This window comes from Molothrus ater, chromosome 5 (genome assembly GCF_012460135.2).
Source record: "Molothrus ater isolate BHLD 08-10-18 breed brown headed cowbird chromosome 5, BPBGC_Mater_1.1, whole genome shotgun sequence".
In the NCBI taxonomy this organism is placed as follows: Eukaryota; Metazoa; Chordata; class Aves; order Passeriformes; family Icteridae; genus Molothrus; species Molothrus ater.
In genome coordinates, this window is record NC_050482.2 from 43,485,078 (window position 1) to 43,496,235 (window position 11,158).

Genomic DNA, 11,158 nt, shown 5'->3' on the forward strand with positions numbered 1-11,158 from the left:
GTGGGAAGCACTCGGTGAGGCCGAATGCCAGAGGCAAACCAGCAGGAACAGCAGCATCACTGCACAGCCCAGCTCCAGGACACAGGGCAGAGAAAGCCCAGGGCTGATCCTCCGCCGGGATCTCCTGTGCTCTGTGAGTCACCAAGGGCAGGTGTAGGGGATTGTCTGCTGCTCTCACTCATCCAAATCCTGCCTCTTTGTGTTTTAGTGCGGGGGAGAGGGCTGGGTCCAGCTAGTACCAACCTTTTAGAGATTGCCTCGCTGACACAAGCTGTAAACGTGGTTTTCTAACACAATAGGTGGGTGTTCGTATTCTAATGGTGCTTAATCACAGTTTACATGGCACTTTATTGCATGGAACTATTATGGCAGAGCCATAATTTAAAACTGCCATATGCTTAGAATTATTAAATTAACATTTCATTAAGGCAAGGGAATACGGTGTGAGAGGGTTTTTTTCTCATTTTTTGACATTTCAAAATTTAACTAGGTAAAAAAACCTGAAACACTAATAAAATAAAAAAAAAAACCACAAAACCACCCCCAAGCAACCCTAGAAACATCCATTACAAACTACCCTTAAATTTTACATTTTTATTCCTCAAACACCTCACCATGGCAAAAGTAAAAGGAATCAAGCCATTTGCCCTCATCTATCCATACATCCACCCCTTAGAAGAAAACAATCTACCAAAAATTCAATGTCAAATTCACCACGGTTTTACTGAAAACTTTCAGCAGAGAGGTGATATATTCTTACCTACAGGATGGGCTGTGCACATGATGGCACACTGACCATCAGGGTATGTCTCACACAACAGAGTCTCGCAGGCAGCTGGAAATATCAGCCTTGTACTGATTTTCAGAGTATGCTAATGATCTTGGGAAACCTTGAAACAAAATCATCCCTGTGTCCCACAACTCAACAAGCCAGTTCTGCTCAGGAAACCACTTAAGCACACGCTTACTTTTATACATATTTAATATATACATATATAAAATATACATATTTAACATATGCATATATATTATAAATCTACATAACACAGACAGATATACAGATATGTAGATATAAAGATATAAAAGGATTTTTGACTTTTCAAGTCATGGGGTTTTCATTCTAGTTTCATTGAATCAAGACCTCAGAGATGATGGAGAAGAAGCTAAACTAGAAAGACTTGAATGTTGAATTTCCCAGGGTCAAATCTTGCAACAAAAATTCTTTAAATAATTTTGGCATGAATTTATATGGATTATCCCCCTAATGCACCAAATTTCACTATGACTGCTCACAGATTGGAGTTCTTGGGCTTCTTTCAAAAACCCTCTGACTTGCATTACAGTTTAATGTTGTCGTATATGAATACATTCAACAACATCTTTAAGCTATTTAAATCCAGATTAATATTTTCCTGATCCTTAATTATATCCTTTCAAAACAAATTTCCATCTGTTCTTTAAAGTTTCCTTCATCTTATCTTGGGAAAGAGACATAACAAAATGCAGTCTATTTCCTTGATAACAAAATAAAATAAAATACAACTCCACTTTATAAATTCTACCCTTTTCCCAGGTTTAGAGGAGCCTCATTTCTTCCATTCTTGACAAATAGAAAGGCAAGGCATTTGTGATATTTATGAGACTCCCATTTTCACAAAAGATGAACAAGGTCTTTTCTCACACTCCTAGACTTAGCTCATAGCCCTTTTTTTTTTTTTTTACTGGAACTGAATTCAAAATAAAACAGTCTAAATATGGTCAGCATAACCTGACAACATTTTTCTTAGTTATCACCATGATGTTCCTATCTTACCTTTTGAAAATATATCTCTAAAAAATAGGTTTAACTTGTAAAAAAAATAGAAATCTGGAACATAACAATTTTTTCACACTATGGACACCAAACTACTTCTTTTCTTATATGACTCCTAAAATTCCCCTACAAAGTGATAAAGTTCTGACAGGCTACTTATTTATTTATGTAAGTCAAAACAGTGAGATTTAGATCTTCCAGTGACAAGAGTGAGATAATATTGCCTTCTACCTTCCATGAAAAGTACCTCAAAAGATACATTTGTTCTTCAGCATTTTCCATTTAATTTTTAAAAATGAAATTAAAATCACAGAACTACAAAATCACATAAAGAGTGTGGGTTGTAAGGGACTTTTAGAGGTCATGTAGGTCCACCTCCTCCTGCAATAAGCAGAGACATCTTCAACTAGGTCAGGTTGCTCAGAGTCCCATCCAAACTGACAATGAATATTTCCAGAGATGGGGCATCTACCACCTCTCTCTCCAGCGTTCACCTCCCTCACTGTAAAATATTTTATTCCTTTTATCTACTCTGAATTTACCCTCTTTCAGTTTAAAGCCATTCACTACATGTCCTTGTAAAACGTCTCTCTCCAGCTCCCTTATAGGTCCCTGGTATGCACTAGAAGGTGTTACATGCTTGCTCTGGTGCCTTTTTTCCAGGCTGAACAGCCCCCACTGTCTCAGCCTGTCTTCATAGAAGATTTGTCCCATCCTCTGATCATCTTTGTGGCCCTCCTGAGGACATGCTCCAATAGGCCTTGCTGGCACTCAGCACCCCAGAGTGTGATGCAGCACTCCAGGTGGGGGTGGCAGCACAGTGGAGCAGAGAGGCAGAATCACCTCCCTCGACCTGCTGCCCACTCTGTTTATATTACAAAATAATTTCCTATGTGATGTGGTTCTAAAAACCTGTCGGAGCTGAGGAGGGAGTAACCAATGAGGAAGAGCTTAAGGGTAAAGGGCAAATCTACATGCAGAAATGCTTAGGGGCAAACTTACATGCTGCATCATAATTCAGTCTCACATTAGATAATATGAGCTTTAAGTGAACCTTATACTGACTTCATTTCAGTATTGGAATGACCATAGTGGGGGAAATACGCAGGATCTCTGCACTTGTTGTCTGCTTTAGACTGACACGGTATGGATTAACAGAGGGCATAGCACTGTGGTACTGAGCAACATCAGTTCCTTCACTTATTTCAGTGAGGTCTTAATTCAGCTGCCCACTGATAATAATCAAGAATTAACATTTCCAGCTGTTGTAACCTAGAGGGCATGGCATCGATCTGCACAGTGGGTGAAGTCTTATTTTGCTGCCAAGTAGGAAATGTTTTGGAAAGGTGCCCATCTATTGTTCCCCTCACAGGAGACAAGCATGGAAAGTGTAGGGCCCAGGGACAGAGAAATTCAGGGTCTGCAGTGTACTGTCACTGATGTCTTATTTATTATGTCTGTAAGAATTCATATTTCCATACTCAGAGTGAAAAATAGTAGTTCTCATATTTCCCAAACTTTTAATACAAAATTTAAAGGCAAAGAAATTCCAGAAAAAGAACTATCGACTCTTAAATAACCTGTAAATTATGATAATTAGTATTTTCCAACTATCTACCGTGCTTGTCAGGCACATTATTCTATCTGAAGTACAGACTAAAGCATTTAAATAATAGCTTTTCCAATTCCAAAGATACATGTAGACTATGTTAAATATTTGGCAGAAATCCAGACAAATCTCATGTGGAAATAATATGACCAATCATGAAATTGCATTTCCTGCCAGAAAAGTCAATCCATGCTGCAGGTCATTTATTTACTGGTGAATAGATTTTTCTTTTGTTCCATCCTGAGATATAGGAAATTACTGTAAACAACACCTCCATACCTCTGTTTGGCCAGTGTTCAAATCAAGGTTAGATCTGAAAGCACAGCAGATGCAATTCCACTAAAGCTCACCCTGTTACAAGGCTCTAAATCAGCAGGTATAGTGGCTGGCTCACAAGTTAGGGAGGTAGAGGTCAATAAATTTACAGCTCAGGGTGGAATAGAAAGTATTTTGTAATAGTCTTTGAAAAATTACAGAATGTGATGCATAATTAAAAGCAGAAAATACACATGGATAGATCTTCACCAGACGTAAACAAGCATTTTCCAGAGGAGCTGTACTGCATTCCCAAGGTTTCTGGCTTTCATTTTATTTTTAGGTAGAGCTGTCAAGTGAATCCTTCCTCAAACATTCTCAAGAACTCAAAAAACTCAACTCACTGATTTTTGTGATGGCCATCTTCATGAAAATTGCTTTTACTTCAAAATTTAGAAAATCTTGGTGATGAGTACAGCACAGACTATGGCTGTGGTGCCATACAGTGCCAGGATGCCATTACTGTTTAATAAAGAAGGGTGTATGGATACTTAATGTAAATCATCTTGTGAATGCAAGGAATAGTGAGGTGATAAAGGTTGCTAATGGCAAAGTTATTCAGAATAATCAGATCTACAGTGAGCTGTGAAGAGCTGCAGAAAGCTTTCACATTACTGGAGAGACAGGGTGATAAAATTGCAAATGAAATTCAATGTTGATAAAAGCCAAGTGCTGAGGAAAAAATAACTCCAAGTCTACATTTTCTAGTGGTACTCTACCTCTACTTCACTGATACCAGCTGTCATTTTTTAGATGATTATCTAATTGATACATATTTAACTAAATTCTGAGCAATTGGTCTGTGCTTGTCTTTAGCTTTTAAAGCTGACATTTCTCTTTCAGATCTAAATATCCAAGGAGTCCAAGAGCTTGGGGATTTTTTCAAACTACACCAGTTGTCTAATGAAAGATATTAGTTCTGCTTACAGATCTCATCCCATTTAACTGCATATGCATAATGAACTCTTCTCATTGTACCCCTTGAAGACATCCTTGTTTTGTCTAGACCCAATCAAGAGACACTAATGAAATTCGTATATTAACGGTATGTACGTGTTTGCATAAAATATGGCTGTGAATATGCATATTTTTGTAAACTACTAACAGGTCTGATGTACTGGAAATATTCACACACAGATTTATGAAGTGGGTTCCCAGCTGAAAAGAACATTTTACTCTCCATGAGTTAAGAATGTAGGTGTTCTGCTGTGAGGAGGAGATATTCTAGAGAGGCAGGGCAGGTTAACAGTGCAACAAATGATAGAACAAACTGTCTCTTGAATAAAGCACAGCTAGTGGGTGCTTCCACAGGACACAAACTCACAAGGTATTGTTTCAGAATGTCCCAAGAATAAGAATACACTGTCCATGCCAGCTGCACAAGCCACTTGAAGGGGTGGTAATAAAGGAAGTATCTATGCAAAAAAGTCTACTGTGTGTCAAAAATGCTCTCCAGCCTCCAGAGATCATAGTGGGAAATATAATCAAACCAAAATAGTCTGGGAGAAGGTTATGACAGCTCTAAATTTTATTACATTTATGAATGTGATGTTAATGTCATTGTGAATAGTTCTCTGAAAGTGCCATTTCAGTGCTCAGCAGCACTCAGAAAGGCAAATAAAATATGATTAACTATTGAGAAAGGAGCAAAGGACAGGACAGAAAGCATTGTTAAGCCCCTGTATAAATATCTGAGGTTCCATAGCTTGAAAACTACCCACAGTTCTGCTTATGTCATCTTTGATGGCACTATTTAAGTGCATGGAAGGATGTCCAGCACAGTGAAGTCTATGGAAGGGCGACCATTTGAGGAGAAATGAGAACTTTCTGCAGAAATGCTTGAGGGAGGTAAGGGTGCACCATAGACAAACCCATGGAGGACAGGTTAAACATGGAAGTCTGGATGCAGTCCCCAACATGAGAGATCCCTAAACCACAAATTGCTGGAAGCAATCACCTTGGTTCACTTCTCTCCCAAGCAGATGCTGCAGATGAGCTCTGGCAATGAGCTCCAAGGCCCAGACTGTACTTTGACATGCAAGTGCACGTCATGCACAACGTGCTGCAGCTGAGTTTTTCCCATGCCAGTACACTCAGACACAGAGGACAGCAGCAGGTTTGTTGTCATTTACTTACATTTGAAAAATTTGAACTTAAAGTCCTGGAAAGTATTTCTGGCTCTATTCTCAGGGTGCTGCTTCAAGATGGAGGATGGATGGATCTTGTTGGTCCAAGATTGTGCACCTTTAGTGCAGCACTCTGGTTAGGCAAGTCGTTGCTGTGGGTGGGTTTAGGACAAGCTTTGTTCTTCCTGGTTTTTCCAACTGGAAAAAGATTTTCTCTTGTCCCTTGGACAAAGTTTTGGTGCCTTGGTGGGAGATCTTACCACATTAGTGAACATTAATTACTGTATGAATGAAGGAAAACAAGGAGATGAGCCCTAGAAACAAATCTTTCCAGCTGCAATAATCACTGCACTAGGAGTGGCCCAAAAATGCAGGCCACTTCTATTATTCCTAGGAAACTAGCCCTGTTAGCTAACCAGAAGAAATACCACTTAGAAGTCTATTTGAAGTATTCTATGTTCCTGAGTATAAACTATGTTTTTTCTTCACCTTACCTCCAACAAAGGGCTAATAGGCTGTACAATTGCTATTAAAGTATGCTCTTTGTTATTCCCAAAAGACTCTGGGGACTGGGAGAATGATTTATTGATCTGTACTTCCTCCTGCTGTATGGTCTAAAACAGTCCTATTATGCATCATTACAGATAGGTCCTGGTGAAGAGGAATAATAGATTATCACCTGACCAAAAAAAAAGAAAGAAGTTAAGTACACCTTGTCTCAGAAATATTGACACTGAATTTTATGGTTGGGTAATAAAGATGAGCCACATATAATAGTAATAATTTTCACAAACGTCCAAGCTCTCTGATTTACACTGCCCTGCTAGAGGAGTTTGAAATGAAACACACACCAAAAAAAAAAAAAAAAAACAAAAAAACCCACCAAACAACAACAACAAAATAAGAAGAAAAAAACAGAGAAAAAAAAAGCCTCTAAATGTTGGAGCTTTATTGGTTGAACACCATAAAGAGTCCATTCATAAAATTCCTGGCACTCAGAAAACAGTCAAACTGTAGTCTAAAACAGTCGAACTATAGTCTGTAAAAATACTTTACATTTTACACATTGCTTGTTACATCTTTCCCAGGGTATTTGTGTTTTTGTCTTTTCTCTCTTGAAGGGAAAGGAAGGTGAGCCACTCAAGTTTTATGATATAGGTATGCTAGAAGCATAGATACAGGACTAACTTGCTCCCACTCACGTTGCTGCTGCAGTCTGGCCTAAACAAGGTTCAGACTGTGAATCCAAGCAAAGACTTACTTTTGCTTTGTCTGCACCAGAACATTGAGACTATAACCTATTTTACTTTTAATAGTAAAATACTGCTCTTTTTTCTTTCTCTTCTAAGATAGTATGACAATGAACAAATGCCCAGTCCTTTAAATTAGAAAACAGAACCGTTTACAGAGTATAAAATGCTAAGTCTATGCTAAGGTATTTAGAAAGGTCACATTTGCCTGTGCTTAGTCTCTCACACCCACATTCACATATCTTCAAGGACTCAAGAGGAAAATAAAATATTTTTAATTGTATTACCAGACAGCAGGAGCAATCTCATGTCTTTCAGACAGAGGTAAGCTCCATGGCAGGACTGTGACTGAAAGGGAGAGAGCTGCCCTTTGTTATGTCTACACAGACTTGCCTTCAAGCAAGACTGAAGCCTGCCTTGGCATTCAACCAGCCACATCAGGGCTGCATCCAGTTTTGCTCTTTTCCTGTTAGGCAGGTCAGCTGGTGGGCAATTCCTGCCACTGGCAGGGGCAGCTCTGGGTGAGGGGGATGTCAGTCACCAGAGCAGCCTGGCACATGTCCTGCTGGTCTGCCACCAACAGCACAGCTCCAGAGGTGAACATCTGGAGCCAACTCTGCACCAGCCTGCCCTGGACCCCTGCCAGAGATCAAGGGGGGGTGGACACATTGCAGCTCTGGACTGGGAGCTGTGCACTGCCCATGTGGAGAAAATGGTCCATGTTTCACACCAGCTGCTCCAGACCAGTCCTCTGGGAATGCAACAGCTCAAGAGTGCATGGTTTTCCAATGTTTTCATTTTGACACGGGCTTTATGAAAAGTTCTTGCAGAGCTCCATGTGAATTAAGCCATCCTGTCTTCTGTCCATGACTCTTGCAAAGCCAGATTCCCTTCAGATTTTGTAATAGCTTCTTATTTTGCATCTCCACTTCCATAGCTGTAGCCATAACACAATAATATCCTTTTGAAGATTGAAAAAGAATTGCTGACTTTTATAATTGTGTACTGCAACTGCCCCTCCCCAAATATGCTTCAAGACACATTGTGAGTTTTGAAAACTTCTATTCAAACATTTGCAAAGGAGAAATGTTTAGAAAGGAAAACTCTCCAAAATAAATTGCTTTGGGGGAAGCTAAATAAAATACCCATGGAGGTTCATGGGAACAACTATTGTGAAGTTCAACAGGCTCTGAGTCATGGGCCACAGACCACTGGTACATGAATGAATAAATGAGGAGGTGATGAAATCCATCAACTACATCTTTCTAGAGCAGGCTGAGGTTTGCTTTCAGATGTGTCAGCCAGCTGGAATACCAGGGAAGAGCCCTTAGGTTCTGCTCACACCCTGCGTCTTTGGAGACACCACCCTCAGTTGTTATTAAATATACAGTCCCATGGAAAAAGGTTTTAACTGCAAGAACCTGATTAAGAGTCAGATTGTGACATTTAGCTGCAGGCTTAAAATTGTGACTATAGCCTTCTCTGCACTGCTCCAGACAGACCATGCCTGAGGTGGCAAAGTCCCTTCCCCATGGTTTCAAACCCTGTAGTGTCAATGAACTGGTAACTTCCTGCCATCTGGCTGTGCTTTTTCCTATCCAGAATTCCAAATAAAGCAAAATTAAATGCATTTTTTCCTTTTTCTTGGGTTGTTTGCTGGGTTTGTTTTTTTTTTTTTTGGTCATTTACACCTAAAGCAAAGATGTGAGAAATAAGCATGTTATTGATCAATTTTTCCTGACACAGAGGTGTTTCCCCAGGTGTGTGCTGTGATGATTCTACTGCTGTGTTAAATGGGACAGTAATCAGGAGGAAGGGGTTTGCCAATATCTACTTCCTTCATCTTGAGCTGAAACCACAGGAGCTGACAGGAGAAATCTTTAAAGCTGTCATTAGGAGAATAATGATAGTTATTAAATCTGATGATTGTCCAGTCACACAAACCACTCCTGGAGACTACCTGTAAATGACTGAGCCTTGGAGAGAAAGCAGGGGGGAAGATGAGCAATTTGGGAACAGACTATCATCTTTTAATTGGACTAATTAGAAAACTTCTAAAAAGAAGAGAGAAGTTGTCAGACTGCTCTTTTTACAGAACAGGTGGGAAGATCTGGAAAAAAATTACCAGATTGGATCAAGAAATGAAAAACAACACAGACTTCCAGAAAATAACATTTGTGCTAGAGAGAGAATGTTTATTTCCTTACAGACTTAATCACATGGAATAAAAGACTGTTGGAAAACTAGGGGTAGGAAAAGACTAAGGCTTTAGCATTTTTCTTCAAAGTCATGTAGGGGATATTTGATGAAGTCTGTAGTCTGCTTCAGCTGTAAGGTTGTAACCCTGGAAGTCGAATATTCATCATAAATGAGCTTTCACAAAGAGTGCTCTGAAGTTGAGAATTTTGTGAGGAGTGTTAGATCAGTTTCTGAGAGCCACAAGCAGTGTGTTAAAAGGCCTAAAAGAGCTCCAGAAACAAACAAAAGCAACTAAGGCAGCTCAGAACAAAAGAAAAGCCAGAGAAATGGAGAGAGCCGCAGCCTACTCAGATTGAATAATGGTTTGAAGGTGCGTGGGCCCCATGTGGTGGAGACCTCAACTCAGCATTTTCCAGCTGGAGATTTCTATCTTTTGGTTCCAAATGAAATATTTGTTATTCTGTTCTTGCGCCAGACTTGATGTAGATATACAGATACTGCTTGATCTCCTCAGTTAACATAGCAAAGAACATGAATATTCCCATTCAGAGCAATAAATCTATTGGCTTTATTTGACAGGGTTTGTGAGCCCAATCCAGCAGCACTTGCTGAGGACCTTGAAAGTCTTTCCCCTGTCATGAATGGACAGTGGTTTGGGTCTGCTAAAGGTAAGTATTTATGCTTACCTGGCTGTTGTGAGAAATAAGCAGCGTCCTTTTACGAGAAGGAAGTACAATTACAGCATCCAAAGAAACCCTGCCCCTCAGGCTTTCAGCATGCTTCCCAATGAACGAAGCCTTGTAATTACCACCTCTACTTGAGAGAGCTTGCTAATATTGCATGGGTAAGACTCAGAACTTAATATCTCTCTTTCAAAAAAGCAATAATAACAACAAACAAACCCCTGTAAGCAGCCTGTGGCTTAGAAATGATGCTGTGTTTCTGATGTTATTATCTTACCATGCAAATATTTTTATCTCCTTTTCCGTAATTTTTTTCTTGGTTTGCTCTGCTGGTAACACAAACATGTAGCTGATCTAACACAAATAGCTCAGCTATCCCTACAGACATGTGTCTCATCACAGCTTCTTAAGTAAAAGGATCAGAAGGGGATGAAAATCAAAAGATTTGCTCCTTCAGAGGAGGATTGCAGCACCTGGAAAGAATGAATGGAGGACTAGAAATTTTCCTAGTGCTCAACCATGACACCTTTCTGCTCAGTTGTTTTAGGCTCACAATATTTCCTTCACTGTCTGATACAGTAGCAATAATAAACTCCTTTCAAAAGAGCTGCTCTTGTGAATAAAGTGTCATTTCCTCTAACAGGCAAGGTATAGACTAAGTATTATTATTGTATCTTTATTAGAAGCATATGGATGTTATGATTCTGGTATTCCCTTTATGGGTTCAAGAGTATTATACAACTGTGACCTTTGCTCATTCTGTCCCTGGCTTGTCCCACATTCCTCCAAGAAAGGGGATGAACACAACCATGCAGCATTTGCCATTTAGCTCCTTCAGGACTAGTTCAGTAAACAACATGAATTTATCAGAGGAGAGAATCAACTGTTAAGTTTTTCTGTAGCAACTATAAAAATTGCTTTTGGCCTCTCTGGGTTATAATGAGAAATGACCGTACATTTAAAGTTTCATTTGAATAGTATAGAGGATGAGGTCTAGATTCAAATAATTACAAAAGCAAGCTGAAGAATACCTGCTGATAGAGGAGGACTTTCTGTACTCTAGGGAAGGAATTTTTTGAAAAATTAATGTGCAGCAATGATTGCCATGGGCAAAATTTAGTAATACATTAAACATTAAATTACTAGAAACCCTAGCTGTCACT